The sequence below is a fragment of the Eschrichtius robustus genome, chromosome 5 (assembly GCF_028021215.1).
Source record: "Eschrichtius robustus isolate mEscRob2 chromosome 5, mEscRob2.pri, whole genome shotgun sequence".
Lineage (NCBI taxonomy): Eukaryota > Metazoa > Chordata > Mammalia > Artiodactyla > Eschrichtiidae > Eschrichtius > Eschrichtius robustus.
Window position 1 is genome coordinate 84,757,369 of NC_090828.1, and position 12,801 is coordinate 84,770,169.

The following is a 12,801-nucleotide window of genomic DNA, read 5'->3' on the forward strand; positions in this document are numbered from 1 at the left end:
GAAAGAAAGGCTGGAAGAAGATTAGGAAAAGAAAATCAAATATATTTTAAAAATGAAATTGCTGGTGGTTTTCCCTGGAGGTGACCCGCTTTAACTTCAGCGCTAGAATTTTGGGGTTAGTGATAGGCCTTGAAGATTGGAGCGCTAGCTAGCAAATGGAACAAGTGGGGATTTTTGTTTTCTGAGTCCTTATTATGGCACATATTACAAGGCTAAAAAGGGCTCCACGAGGTAGGAGCAAGAAAAAGGTTAAGAGCATGTGGGTTCGTCTTACATGGGTACTGATCAAATAAAAGTGCATTGAGAAATAGATCAGATTATCTTATTTTAAAGTGAAGATCAGTGAGATTTCTCTGGTCTGGTTTGTGAAAAAAATCACAGAAGAGAACACAGAAAACTAAAGTATTGAGACTTTGAATTCATCTGAGTTCAAACCTGTTACGACAAGACTTTTACTTTTAAATAATTCCTTTTTTGCATCAAAATACATGAATATGGTACAACATTCATAATATTCACAAAGACTTCCAGACTCTTACACTTTACATTCCCTTGGAGTCTATTTTTGGCATGGAATTTCTAGAAGTATTTCATAGGATTTAGCTGCTTTCAAAACATTCTGATTTATAACTTCAATCCCCCCACCCAAAGTAAAGTTCAGTCACCAAAATCTCCAGTGTGCACGTGATGACTGACTTTCTGCAGTATATTTAGCTTGTGTGTCAGTGAGTGGCAAGGCCGAAAAGCATCACATGAATAGGTATTAGCAAGAAAATAGCAAACAACATGGGTGAACATTTTGGAACTACTGAAACAAAATGCTTATTTTTAGGTCATCAATAAATAAGGAAAAAATGGTGGCTATCATATGATGTTTTCACATTTGCAGTGACGTTTTTCTATTAGGAGTGTTATTTTTAAACATGGTCTAGATTGGTGGAGTTGCATCTTGTCAGTGCTTGAATTACCCGGTGCTGGGCAGGGCTGGGGAAGATGGCCTGGGGCATTGTTCCACGCTGCTGAGGAGAGGAAGCAGAGGCCGAGACCCAGGCTGATGCTGGAGCTACGGTGGCCTTACATGACGAGGGCCATGGCAGGCTGAACCAGCAACACTTATGGAGGAGTTCTGATATGAAAATCATGGATTAAGGAAGAGTAAAACAAACTGCACCTCTTCCTTCCATAAAACAAATGTGGTTTTACACTGCAAAACTTGCTTTTAACATTGTTTAACTTCCATTTAGTTAAACTTTCTTTTTCATAGCATAGTTTTCAAATAATCTAGCTGCTTCTCTTCTAGCAACTTGTAGGTAATGTATTAATGCTAGGGAAACACCCTGAGGTACCCCTCAAGTAACTTATAGTGAAGGAAGCAATATCAACAGACACACTGAGAAGAGTTTGACGCTGCAAAAATAGAGAAGCTGTGAGTATTTCCGTCTTTGTGCATCAAAGAAAGTATCATTGAAGTGTAACTAGAAATTCACTTAGAGTGACAAAACTGAGAAGCTCAAACAAGGGAGTCTGCAAGGGCAAGGGCCATGCAGGGCAGGGCTAGTCCTCCACTGATGGGATTGGAGGCTTAATCAATGAGAGATGTAGGATATGCCTACCTAGGAAGTTTGAAAACATAGTGGTAACAGCTGAAAAAGTGAAACATTTCAAATTTAATTCTTATTTTAAAACAGCATCTTATACAAATTCAGGCTGACTTGGACTGCCTTTTGGTAGTACTTTAGATTCAGAGAGGAAATAATGATAACCACCTCTACCTTTTTAAAGTACTTCCTGTGTGTTGGACTCTGTAATGTGTGCTTTGCATAGATTCGACATTTAACCCTCTCAACAATTCTATGAAGTAAATATTTTTATCCCTGTTTTTCAGATGAGAAAACTGAAGCTCAGACAGATTAACTGACTTGCCCAACATCACAGAGTTTAGGAAATACCAGCTGGATTCAAACTCATATATATATATATATTTTTCGGCTGCTCTGCGAGGCTTCTTGTGGGATCTTAGTTCCCCGACCAGGGAAAGTGCCAGTCTTAACCACTGGACTTCCAGGGAATTCTCTCCAACTCAATTCTGAATGAAAACGAACTTTTCATTATACTATACATAGAAACTGTACATATAAGTAATAGATTAGAATCCATCTTCTTCCACTAACTCGCAAGGAATGCCCTCAAGGATCTGAGTATGAATGATTAGAGAGGACACATGGATAGTATAATATTGAAATTTTCAGAGACTTACTTATTAATAGTGTTCACATTTAGCTTTTAATGGTTTAAAATGCTATATGCATTTGTAAATAAAATTGATATAGATTTTCCTTTAAGACTCTCTAGCTGTAAAATAATAGACAATATATATAAATGGCAAAAAAATAAACAAAAACAATCAAGCATCCAACCAAATACATATCTACAATGTAGAGTAATTGAAGAAAAATGTCCATCGAGTTCAAATGCTATAGCTTCCTTTTTGTCACTGTTTCTTTCCAATGAAAAATGCTGTAGAATAATTTTATGTGTTTAGCTACATAAAAGAAGCAACGATGGTTAATACTACACTTTTTCTTACAAAATGGATTCCGTCTGCTTTTATTAAGGAGAATACTTAGAGTAGAATGAGATACTTAGTAATCTAGCTGGTCTAGGTAAGGTCTAGTTCACTTTAATTAAAAAGCTGAATTTCTAAGGAATTGCATGTATGTAGACACACTGAGAGCACCTTACGTTTTACGCTTAACCTTTTATTTTAATCCTGACGCTTTCTGTATTGTTATTTTAAGTACATGTTAATAATAGCAAACTGATGCTTTGAAAATTCTCTGAGATGTGGTTAATGAAGAGAAACTGCACCATAAATTGCATCCAAAATATGCAGTCCATGCAGATGTAATTTTCCTTGAACTACAGTATTTTGCAATAAACATTTTTCAGCTTGTTTGGATTTATTCTCTATTGTTTATAAGAAGTACCATCAGGCACTACTGCATGAAAGAACTACATATAGTAACAGGCAATCTTAGTTTAACAAGATCCTTTGGATAAAAATAGATTTCAGATCTATCTCCTGCCAGCGGAATGCAAATTCCGATGAAACTACACACTAGTGTTTTTCATAATTTAAAGTTCGTCACATGGTATAATGCATTTGCTCACTTTCCCCTGAGTTCTGTCAGAGGAGGCAGAGGGCTATGCCATTTTATGATCACTAGAGACCGAATGTTCTACAAGGTATTCTGGGAACTGTAGTTAACCGAGAACATTTTTCTTTCAAGTGCATTTGTTAAAACAATGCCCAAAAGAGACATGGTATTCCGGCGACTGTCAATGTTTCTATGATAAACCCTGCATTTTTCAAAAGGTCGTAACTAGCAATTTGGCCATTGCTAAATGGCACCATCTGTAGTTTAGCCTGCAGGTTTGCACAACCCGAGATGCTGTCACCCTTTTGGAAAGTCTGTCTTTCAAAGAACTCGTGTAAGCCTAGGTTAAGGAAGACATGAAGATAGTTGGTCTTTTCACTGATTTTCATTTCAAGCTGAATTATCAAGCAAAAAGACGATGTGCTTGGAGTGCATGGGAGCGACTGTTTATCTCACAATGGGTTATTTTACACTTCTCCTTGTTTTACTTCCATGTTATATTATTATCATTTGGGAATGGGTGGGAAGGTTGCCAGGAAGGAAATAAGAAAATACTATGATTCTATCTTTTGCTAGAAGAAATAAGTATTCTTTGGATCATAGACTATCGCAGGAGGCAGAAACTAAAATCTTTCAGGAGACAGGTGTTTATGGTAGATGGGGCTCTGGCTACCCGGGGAGCAGCACCCAGCTAAAATGAGCAGCCTGTATACAGCTCTAGCAGATGGCTGCCATGCCCCTTGTTGCAAGCTGGCCTATATTTTTTCAAAAAAACTCAGAATTATGGATTTTTCTTACAATATTAAATGTATCAAGTGCCTTAATTTTTAAACGTTGGCATCGTGTTCAATTTTAAAATAAATTTGTTATTTATTTTGTGCAAGTCAGACAAAACACTTCTCTCGACCAGATTTGGCCAAGCCACCTCGATTTGATACCTATGCTCTAATCTTGCATCTTCACACCAGTAAAGCGCCAATGCCTTCTTAAAAATGAGCAATATGGGCTTCCCTAGTGGCGCAGTGGTTGAGAAATCTGCCTGCCAATGCAGGGGACACGGGTTCGAGCCCTGGTCTGGGAAGATCCCACATGCCGCGGAGCAACTAGGCCCGTGAGCCACAACTACTGAGCCTGCGCGTCTGGAGCTTGTACTCCGCAACAAGAGAGGCCGCAATAGTGAGAGGCCTGCGCACTGCGATGGAGAGTGGCCCCCGCTTGCCGCAACTAGAGAAAGCCCTCGCACAGAAACGAAGACCCAACACAGCCAAAAATAAATAAATAAATAAATAAATTTTTTAAAAAAATGAGCAATAAATGCAGAAAAGGTAAAAAGTTAGAAAAATAAAACTTGATATTTTTTGGTTCATCTGTTTCTGTGTTTCAAATGGACTGATTATATTGAAATTATTTTAATAACTTTCTCTAAACTTTTTAATTCCTTTTCAAAACATATTTCTGTAACTTGTGTGCTCACACTCTGACTTCATAGGTCATCAGTACTTTTCTATTTATTTTACAATTTTGTTTTGTTTTGTATTGTTTTTTTGAAGTAGACCAAAATTCATGCATCAGAAATGATTATGGAAGGAGCTGGGAGGTGACTGCCGGCCGCGTGCCACCGCTGCAGATGGAAGTAGATTCCAGGGCCGGAAGCGCCACAGCGTAGGGAGCCCTCCAGGTGACCAAAGCCAAATAATGTCAATAGCTCGTTCATCCGTCCATGCCAAATGGGGGTCGTGGGGAAGGTGATTGGGACAGCAATGCAAAAAACTGCTAAAGTGAGAGTGACCAGACTTGTTCTGGATCCCTATTTATTAAAGTATTTTAATAAGTGAAAAACCTACTTTGCTCACGAAGTTCTCCAGCAGTGCACCAATGGGGATACTGTGCTTCTCAAAGCTTTACCTGTCCCGCGAACAAAGCATGTGAAGCATGAACTGGCTGAGATCATTTTCAAAGTTGGATAAGTCATAAATCCAGTGACCGGAAAGGGCTGTGCGGTAATCGCCTACCTGGAGAGTCCAGTCGGTCTGGAAACCACCCACCTAACCAAAAACCTGGAAAAGCTCGATCTCTCTTCAACACGGTGAAGGAGGATTAGAAGACGGAGCCAAAAGGAAGGATTTCTAAGTTTGCTTTATGGAAAAATTTTTCTAAATTTCCTCACAAACCATCCAGTTTCTCTTCTGGTATTTATGAAATAGCTAAAAGTAAATGAAGTAAAGGCCTTGTTATAATTTTTCATTAAAAAGGCATGATTAGGGAAGAATTAATATCATTAAACCTAAATAAAGCTAAGTAGCAAAATAATAAATGAATGTATATTTATTTGTGAAAAGGTTATTTTATAGAGAAAGCTTTGGAAATTGAACAAGAGAAAGTGATGGTTATTGGTAGATTTTTGTCTCAAAAGTAAGGTAATCTGTCTTTTTAAAGTACATACCAATACCCTAACTTTGGTTGCGTAAGGATCCAAACAAAATAAAATGGGATTGTGTGGAAAACAGTCACAAAGAAGAACAACAAAATTTTGGAGAAGAATCAAAATGATGAGAAAATCTTGGTTTTTTTCTAAGAGAATTAATATGCATGTATACAGATGTGTAGGATCCCATTTTATATATGTTAAAAAGAAAGATAAAAGTATACCCAAGAGCATTCGTATTACTTTGAATATATACATCCAAATCAATGCATTTAGTATTTACAGTTAATATAAGGATTGCTATTAGCCTATATGTATTTAAGCTCTACCTACAATTTTCCTAAATGTGCTCATTTTATTTGGAACAAATGTGCCATGCTAGCATATCAAATGATAAGCTATCTCATAGGAATCAGTTCCTAACTTAAAATTACTGGATATTTTAAAGATCCAAGTATGTCCCCTATCTGGCCTTTTAATAAATGCTTGTTGCCTTAATTTGTTTCCCTTAAAAATCTGGTGAAGGCTGAAAAGAAAAACAAAAAGTACATGTACTCTTCATTGAGGCAGAAAGAGCTCTAATCGTAAAGTTTCCGACCAGAACAGGGTCACCTACACTTAAATTTTCTGTAAACAAATAAGTGCTGAGACAGCAGATCAACTTCCTTAGTGCATTTTTCCCCTAGTAAAATCAGTTTGAGATAAATTGCAAAATAAATAAATGTCAAATAACAATTCCCATGACTAGTATTTGAACTGAATTTAATGATGATTATGAAGACAAAGCTGTGATAGGCCTCTGTGTAGAACGCTTAAAGGGGACAATCTGAAACGATTTTAACTCGGAACCATTTTAACAAATGAATATATTTCCTAAATTGCCACATCAACCAACCCTGCTATCTAATTATGGCCAGCAAAAAGGGCTACATATTAACTATTCCAAAGCGTAAGCCATTATTTTTGGTTGACATTCTTCGACATTCAGTTAATAAGCCTGAAAAGCATTTTGCTTATTGAATAGTCAAGGTTTCTGCTTTACAACTGATGGGTAATATAACAGGAAGTTGTATTGTTCCAAGTCAGACATTCTCTAAGGACTTTTCTCAGACTCTGTGGTCTTGCTGGCCATCAATGCTTCCACCATTTTCCAGGATAAAATGATCATAGTTGCTTCTTAGAATAGAAATTTAAGACGCCTATGGCATATCATGCCAAAATTATTTAGTAAGAAAAAACATCAGTAAAAGTCCATTTTATATTCAGAAGGGTACAATGGCCTCAGAGCATGTGTTCTCTAGCCCCACCTGGCTCGTTTTGAAAGCTTATGTCTCTGTACTGATCAACACGTAGCAGGGCAGCACCCTCGAACTTGTCAGGGAAAACAATCTGGAATTCAACGATTATCAAAAAGAATTTTAGAGAAACAGGATGTAGAAGTATTTACGGAATAGATAGAAATAAAATTTCAAGGTTCTATTTATTTAGCTATTAAACTTGTCCTTTGGAAAGTTGTAAACCTGGCAACTTTAAATCAGTTTCCTGGTAGACTTGCATTTGTTGATATTCTGTCCACTTATTTTGAAGGAATATTTTAAAGGTTATTGTAAAATGTGGAGACGCATTTGCTATCTACTGTATATCATACAATCGTCTCTATTTAACAGCCATGGGGGAAATTTCTCTTTGCCTGGAGGATACGTTATTTTTTACCTAACCAACACTAATTGCATTTCCCTTTTTGCATTTGCCACAAAAATGCTCAGAGCCATATTTATGGTCCACTTCTAGGAAATGTATAAGGCTTCAGAACTCTTCTCTACTTTAACCTTATTTCAGGCATCAACTCCCTCTCTTAAACTTTGCCTTAATTCCTTCACCTAGTCTTAGGGTATTCATCTGGTTGTTTTGAATCTTGGGAGGCTGCCATGATTGCAATTTTGAACACTGAAGTTATGAAAATTAGTTCATAAAATTTTCCCTTTGCCATACCAGTTTTTGGAGACTATGGATTAAACAAGGAATCACCACACACCTTTATAAAGTCCAGGGTTTTTTTTCTAAAATACCTCAATATGTTTTTCAATCATTAGTTAGACCTGCTCAAAAATTCATAAGAACACAAAGATAGCCCCTTAATTGAAGCAAAGGAATAAGACAGTTTTTGCACAAACCTATAAAAAGTGAGACATTAAAATAACTAAGTTTTAGGGTCCTAGTTTTGTATTTCATGTAGTCCCAAACATACTGTGGCAAATAATTACTTAACGGGTTATTGTCTTTTTTGGCATAGATGCTCTTCCTTTGCAACTGGTTAGGAGACATCTCCAGTGAAATATTCCAGTCTCTCACATCACATTCAGGAGGCCCCCAAACTAACCTTATTGTCTTTGGCATCTCTTTTCCAGCTGCTCTCCTATATTGTTACCACCTAAATATGGAACAACAAAGAAACATTTAACTTTTGCCTTTCATTACCCACGTAGCCAGTCAGTTCTACACACTGGTTCTGAGTCTCCAAATCCACCACTCTTCTCTTTTTTATTTTTAATATCAGCACTCTACTCTGGGCCATCCCTACATTTGCTTGGTGTTTTAACAAATTTGTATTTTTTTGTTTTGCATCAAGGAAAGGAATCCCTCTCAAATGAGCTCAAACCAAAAGGGGTGGGCAGCCATTTAAAGCTACAGAGAGGTATTCTGGGCACTGAGGAAAAGGGAACTCAGAGCTTGTTGCAGAACTGGGTTCTTGGACTCTTTAATCCATAGACATTGATAAGAGGCCAAACTAGAAATTCAGGAAAGGCTTTATTGGGACTTGTGATGCAGCACGAGGGAGTGAGAAGTAACAGGTGCACTTGCTTGCTCGCCAAGTGGGGGCGACCTGGTTCCTTAAATGGGGTGAGGGTACAGGCAGATCGGTGGGTTGGGCCAGAGGGGTGCTTAGGTGGTCTGCCCATGCCCTTGGTGGTGCTGTGTGCAGGGATCATGGGCAGTACCCTGCTTTTCCTTCTGCCACATCAGAAGTGACAGTTGGGTTTTGACCTTTTTGTATCTTATTGTTCATGATTTGCCTCAGTTGGGCATGCATGTGGTTATTTTTAGGCCCTCATAGTTTCTTTGTATTTTGTTGCTTGAGAGACATGTGTCCAGGTGAAGCACTTCAGCAAAGGGTTCCAGGTCCCAGTCTGTCTCAGGCTCACCATGGGCAGGACCTGAGGCAGTAACGAGGAACATCACTGCTTCCTTCACTGCTTCCTTTAGGTTTTCTCTTTCTTGTCTTTCTCTTAATTGGTGCCCACAAATTCTCTATTTTCATTTCACTATGCTTAAGGCTTCACAATGCTCTGCCCTAGCCTTGAGTCTGTGTGATTTTTTAGCTTATCATTATAAAAATTCTCTCTCGGTCTTTTAGTTAAAATTCCCAAGGTAAGACATTTAATCGAGCTAGCTCAAACACCCCAAGTTCCTGTCCAGCCTATAGTTACCCCCTAAAAGTGACAGATTCAGACAGAGTCCACCCATCTTTATCCAAGCAGTGGTACCATGGTTGAGTAGACCCCACTCAGCAGATTTTGTGGGTGGAGATGAGGTTACATGAAAAGGAGTACAGAGAGTAGGGAATTATAGACAATTCTAATACCATTTACCATGTCTATCAGTGTATATATGCACAATGTTTATCAACTCTGTATTTTTCACTGTAGTCCAATTTAGAACCTGCTAAACACACAGTTTTGAGCAAAAATATTCCCTTGTTTTGATGAGTTTGATTCACTTGGTTTCCTTTATAAACACTCTGTCAGTCAGGTGTGACGCAATTATAAACTGCTCCCAAATTCCAGTGGCTTATAACATGTGTTTCCTACTCAATTCACACATGATGGTTGTCTAGTGCTCCATGGGTCTTCCTATATCAGACACATGCTGAGGGAGCGTCTGCCATTTGTGGTATAATATTCTTATGGCAGAGAAAAAAAAGGCAAGGGAGCTGGCAGAAATGTGTGATGGCTCTTAAAGCTTCTGCTTAGATGCGTGCATGTTACTTCTGCTCACATTACATTGGCCAAACCATATTACATGGCTAAACCCAGCATTACTGTGGCAGGGATATGCACCCCTCTCATTGACAGGGTATAGCACGTCACCTGGTGGTGGATAACTTTGTATAATTCTTTTACAGGATAGGGTGGAAGCAAGAAATTGAGCACAACAATACAACTTACCACAAAATACTATAGTGACTCAAGATGTACACTAAAAATGTTCAACTCTTTATTCCAGTGGTTTTCGAAATATTGCATCAATCCCTGAGGTGTCAATCTTGGACATGTGGTGATGTCAAGAGAAATTGAGAGGGGCTAGGTTCTGGATGCCACTCTCTCCCCCCCAACCATAGTAGCTCTGCTTTTACCTGTTCTATGTATCAGAGATTTGTGTAAGATTTATTTGGGGGGAAAAAATACTCGAATTTTTTTTTTTTTTACTTTCGGAAAAATATTTAAAATCGTTTTCTTTGCTTGACAATCAAGATTTTCTTTCATAAAACGCCAATCTGGTTTTCAAAATTTGTCTTCCCTATCCCCTTCCATTCATTTTACACTTCCACCTAAACTAACTATTCATATTTTTAATATAGCACCCTTTTTTTCTTCCTTGACTTTCTTTCACATAGACTATACCCTCTTTTAACATAACCCTTTCATTCCACCATCAATGCTTTGCAATCCTATCTGTAATTAGCTAAGGCTGCCATTGCAAAGTACCACAGACTAGAGGACTTAAACAACAGAAATGTATTATCTCACAGTCCTGGAGGTTAGAAGTCTGAGATCAAGGTGACGGCAGAGTTGATATCTTCTAAGGCCTCTCTCCTTTTCTTGTGGACGGCCATCTTTGTCTTTCTCCAGTATCTTCACATGGTCTTCCCTCTGTGTGTATCTGTGGCCTAATATTCTCCTCATATAAAGACACTAGTCATACTGGATTAGGGCCTGTCCACATGACCTCATTTTACTTTAGTTATCTCTTTAAAGGCCCTATCTCCAAATGCCATCATTTTCTTTTCAAAATTTAGAAAAAAAATTATTGAGATATAATTGGCATGTAGCATTGCATAAGCTGAAGGTGTACAATGTATTGATTTGGTGCATTTATATATTGTAATATGATTCCATCTCATAGCATGGCTAACACCTCTGTCACTTCCCATACTTTTCATATCTATTTTTGTGGTGAGAACAATTAAGATCTAGTCTCTTAGCAACTTTGAAGTTTATAATTCAGTGTTGTTGACCATAATCAATACACTGTGCATTAGATCTTCAGGATTTATTTATCTACTTGTTGCAAATACTGTCACATTCTGAGGCACTGGGGGTTAGGGTTTCAGCATGTGAATTGTGGGGCGGGACACAATTCAGCCATAACACTATCTTTCAAATTTTGATGAAGATACCAGCTCAACTCTTGTTGAAAATACTAATTTAAATCTTGTTGAATTTTGGAAATATAATAGATTCATCATAAGTATATTGCATAAAATAGGAGAAAGATAGGTATATTTTTAATACCTTTTGATAGCTAATTAATTACCTCAAACAGGTAATCTTCATCAATCACGTAAGATTTCACTCTGTGATTGGGCTCCTGTCTCTCTTTTAGCTCAATGACCATGTTGCTGAAGAGGCCTTTTCTGGCCACAGCTAAGATGCTTACCTGATTGCTCCCTCACATTTCACTTCACTTGTAATAATGTGTCCTTTTCTTTTATTTCTTGCTTTACTTGTTTACTGTATTTCTCCATCACTCTATTTTAAATATCAACCAGTCAAAGGGCTTGTGTGCCTCATACACCAACCATAGAGTCGGCTCTTCCAAGCCAGTGTGGGGCACATTGTAGGGATTTAATGACTCTCTCTTGAGGGAGTAAATGGAGGGGAAGTAGCGTCAGATATCAAAAAGTGAGACAGTAGGCAAATAAGCAAAAATTGGGCTATCAAAGGAACAATTCAACAGTGCAGGTAATTCAATAATTCATAATAAATTCTAATTATCAATGTAATAGAAAACAGTATTTGGGGGAACAATAATGTTTTTTTTTTCAAAAGGTCATTGAACAATCACTAAGCTGGTAGGGAGCTGATTATAATTTAAATAGGATAATTAGGAATGAGATACCATATGGTCTATAAACATTTTCACATCCATGAGAAAAAAAATAACAAAAATAATGTCTACTTTCCATATATAACTGTAATTAGACATTAAAGTTTTTTCTCTATTTATTTAAAGTATATGTTCACCCTCCAAAAGAGTTTCTTGAATATAATGACAATATATAAATATATTGTCATTAGGTGTACTTATCTAAATGTATCCTTGTCTCTATATGTACATACAGATGTCATTATAAGTATCATTAAAATAAAACACTGTCCATTCTATAAGTCTAAAAAATAGGGGTATCACAGTAAAGTTTTGGGAGGAAAACTCATGCTTTTAATCCCATATCCTTTTCATGAATCTAGCTCATTGATGCAAAATATTAAACCATTGAACAAGAAAATAGATTCTATGCAAGAAATAGTTTCTTTGGAGGTAGGAAATTTGTAGTACTGAAGACTAGATTGTCTGAGGATAAATTCAAAATAACCACTGAAGAAATAACATGAGAATTTAATTCTTTCCCAAGGGAAATTGTAAAGAAGAACAAATGATTTAATGCTAACCTAAAAGCTAATGAGCATTAACTGTGGAATAAAAATTTCTAAAAGCTTATTGTACATGTAATCTTTCAGCTGTTTTCCTTTATCAAAATAGCTGCTGAAATTGTAAGGGGATTTGTATATATCTTTACATTCTGCTTCAAATATTTTTTGTTGGTTGTAAAGAATTTTGCAAACTATGTGTGTGAATGTCTTTTTGAATTGCTACATTGACACAAACCTCCCTTTTCTTTTCTTTCTGGGTTTGATAAAATAAATCTCCAATAAAAACAAACATGAACTTAGCAACAGGTGAAAGGCAAAGGCAAGTGTCATTTCAACAATATAAATACCTTATTTCTTTCTATTTAAACATCCTATATGTGGTTTTTGCTCTTTTCTCCCTTCTAGTTCACATATTCAGGTGATAGAAGTAAATGTTATCATAGTTTCAAAAAGCAAATTAAATTATTTGACTAAATTTGAAATTTAAGTTTCAGTAAAGTGACAA

The 12,801-nt window shown here is 36.9% G+C and overlaps 1 pseudogene; it reads left to right on the plus strand.

Annotated features, from left to right (window-relative positions):
• The first annotated feature begins 4,853 nt into the window (after positions 1-4,853).
• Positions 4,854-5,248, plus strand: LOC137764932 (small ribosomal subunit protein uS17m pseudogene; annotated as a pseudogene).
• Positions 5,249-12,801: the final 7,553 nt, after the last annotated feature.